The sequence below is a fragment of the Panulirus ornatus genome, chromosome 18 (genome assembly GCF_036320965.1).
Source record: "Panulirus ornatus isolate Po-2019 chromosome 18, ASM3632096v1, whole genome shotgun sequence".
Lineage (NCBI taxonomy): Eukaryota > Metazoa > Arthropoda > Malacostraca > Decapoda > Palinuridae > Panulirus > Panulirus ornatus.
Window position 1 is genome coordinate 3,008,295 of NC_092241.1, and position 3,551 is coordinate 3,011,845.

The following is a 3,551-nucleotide window of genomic DNA, read 5'->3' on the forward strand; positions in this document are numbered from 1 at the left end:
TTCTCCCTAAAATTTAATTATACTCTCTCACCCCAACTCTCATTTGCCCTCTTTTTCACCTCTTGCACCTTTCTCTTGACCAACTGCCTCTTACTTTTATACATCTCCCAGTCATTTGCACTATTTCCCTGCAACAATCGTCCAAATGCCTCTCTTTTCTCTTCTACTAATAATCTTACTTCTTCATCCCACTACTCACTACCCTCTCTAATCTGCCCACCTCTCACGCTTCTCATGCCACAAGCATCTTTTGCACAAGCATCACTGATTCCCTAAACGCGTCCAATTCCTCCCCTACTCCCCTTACGTCCTTTGTTCTCACCTTTTTCCATTCACTACTCAATCTCTCCTGGAACTTCCTCGCACAAGTCTCTTTCCCAAGCTCACTTACTCTCACCCCGCTCTTCAACCCAACATTCTCTCTTCTTTTTTTGAAAACCTCTACAAATCTTCACCTTCGCTGTCACAAGATAATGATCAGACATCCCTCCACTTGCACCTCTCAGCACATTAACATCCAAAAGTCTCTCTTTCACGCGCCTATCAATTAACACGTAACCCAATAACTCTCTCTAGCCAACTGTCCTACTTACATACGTATATTTATTTACATCTCTCTTTTTAAATCAGGTATTCCCAATCACCAGTCCTTTTTCAGAACACAAATCTACAAGGTCTTCACCATTTCCAATTGCACCATTGAACACCCCATGTACACCGATTATTCCCTCAACCGCCACATTACTCACATTTGCAGTTAAATCACCCATCACTATAACCCCGTCGTGCATCAAAACTGCTAATACACTCACTCAGCTGCTCTTTCTTCTCATGCCCAGGTGCATATGCACCAATAATCATCTATCTCTCTGCATCCACTTTCAGTTTTAACCATATCAATTTCGAGTTTACTTTCTTACACTCTATCACATACTCCCACCACTCCTGTTTCAGGAGTAGTGATACTCCTTCCTTTTATCTTATTCTGTCACCAACCCCTGACTTTACTCCCAAAACATTCCCTAACCACTCTTCCCCTTTACCCTTGAACTTTGTTTCACTCACAGCCAAAACATCCGGGCTCATTTTCTCAAACATACCTCCTATCTCTTAACTTGGTTGCATCGACACACATTTAGACACCCCAGTCTGAGCCTTCGAGGAAGATGAGCACTCCCTGCGTGACTCCTTCTGCTTCCCCTTCTAAAAAGTTGAAACACAAGGAGGGGAGGGTTTCTAACCTCCCGTTCCTGTTCTCTTTAGTCGCCTTCTACGACACGTGAAAAAATATGTGGGAACTATTTTTTCCCCCATCCCCAGGGAATAGGTAATAATAGCTTTGCGGAAGATGAAATCCGGCAAGGCAACGTGTTTGGATGGTATTGCAGTGGAATTTATTAAAAAATGGAATGACTGTGTTGTTCACTGGTTGATAAGGACAGTCAATATATGTATGACTCATAGTGAGATGCCTGAGGATTGGCTGAATACATGCATAATGCCATTATTGAAAGGCAAAGGGGATAAAGGAGAGTGCTCAAATTACAGAGGTATAAGTTTGTTGAGTATTCCTGGGAAAATATATGGGAGGGTATTGATTGAGAGGGTGAAAGCATGTATAGAGCATCAGATTGGGGAAGAGCAGTGTGGTTTCAGAAGTGGTAGAGAATTTGTGGATCAGGTGTTTGCTTTAAAAAATGTATGTGCGAAATATTTAGAAAAGCAAATGGATTTGTATGTAGCATCTATGGATCTGGAGAAGGCATATGATAGAGTTGATAGAGATGCTCTGTGGAAGGTATTAAGAATATATGGTGTGGGAGGCAAGTTGTTAGAAGCAGTGAAAAGTTTTTATCGAGGATGTAAGTCATGTGTACGAGTAGGAAGGGAGGAAAGTGATTGGTTCTCAGTGAATGTCGGTTTGCAGCAGGGGTGCGTGATATCTTTATGGTTGTTCAATTTGTTTATGGATAGGGTTGTTAAGGAGGTGAATGCAAGAGTTTTGGAAAGAGGGGCAAGTATGCAGTCTGTTGTGGATGAGAGGGCTTGGGAAGTGAGTCAGTTGTTGTTCACTGATGATACAACGCTGGTAGCTGATTAGGGTGAGAAACTGCAGAAGCTGGTGACTGAGTTTGGTAAAGTGTGTGAAAAAAGAAAGCTGAGAGTAAATGTGAATAAGAGCAAGGTTATTAGTTAGAGTAGGGTTGAGGGACAAGTCAATTGGGAGGTACGTTTGAATGGAGAAAAACTGGAGGAAGTGAAGTGGGAGTGGATTTTGCAGTGGATGGAACTATGCAAGCGGAAGTGAAGCATAGGGTGGTGGAGGGGGCGAAAGCTCTGGGAGCGTCATAAAAGGTGTGGAAGGAGAGAACATTATCTCGGAAAGCAAAAATGGGTATGTTTGAAGGAATAGTGGTTCCAACAATGTTAGATGTTTGCGAGGCGTGGGCTATAGATAGGGTTGTGCAGAGGAGGGTGGATGTGCTGGAAATGAGATGTTTGAGGACAAAATGTGGTTTGAGGTGATTTGATCGAGTAAGTAATGAAAGGTTAAGAGAGATGTGTGGTAATAAAAAGAGTGTGGTTGAGAGAGCAGAAGAGGGTGTATTGAAATTGTTTGGTCACATGGAGAGAATGAGGGAGGAAAGATTGACCAATAGGATTTATGTGTCAGACGTGGAGGGAACGAGAAGTGGGAGACCAAATTGGAGGTGGAAGGATAGAGTGAAAAAGATTTTGAGTGATCGGGGCCGAACATGCAGGAGGGTGAACGGCGTGCAAGGAATAGAGTGAATTGGAATGATGTGGATTGAACCAGGGCATGTGAAGCGTCTGGGTAAACCATGGAGAGTTCTGTTGGGGCCTGGATGTAGAAAGGGAGCTGTGGTTTCGGTGCATTATTCATGACAGCTAGAGACTGAGTTTGAACGAATGTGGCCTTTGCTTTCTGTTCCTAGAGCTACCTCGCACGCATGCGGACAGAGGGGGTTGTCATTTCATGTGTAGCGGGATGGCGACGGGAATGAATAAAGACAGCGAGTATGAATCATATACATGTGCATATATGTATAGTCTCTTTATGTATATATATGTATACGTTGAAATGTATAGGTATGTATATGTGCGAGAGTGTGGGTGGGTTGGGCCATTCTTTCGTGTGTTTCCTTGCCCTACCTCGCTAAAGCGGGAGACAGCGACAAAGTATAATAAATATATATATATATATATATATATATATATATATATATATATATATATATATATATATATATATATATATATATATATATATATATATATATTCATACTATTTGCCATTTCCCGCGTTAGCAAGGTAGCGTTAAGAACAGAGAACTGGGCCTTAGAGGGAATATCCTCACCTGACCCCCTTCTCTGTTCCTTCTTTTGGAAAATTAAAAAAAAAAAGGGGAGGATTTCCAGCCACCCGCTCCCTCCCCTTTTAGTCGCCTTCTACGACACGCAGGGAATACGTGGGAAGTATTCTTTCTCCCCTATCCCCAGGGATAAATATATATATATATATATATATA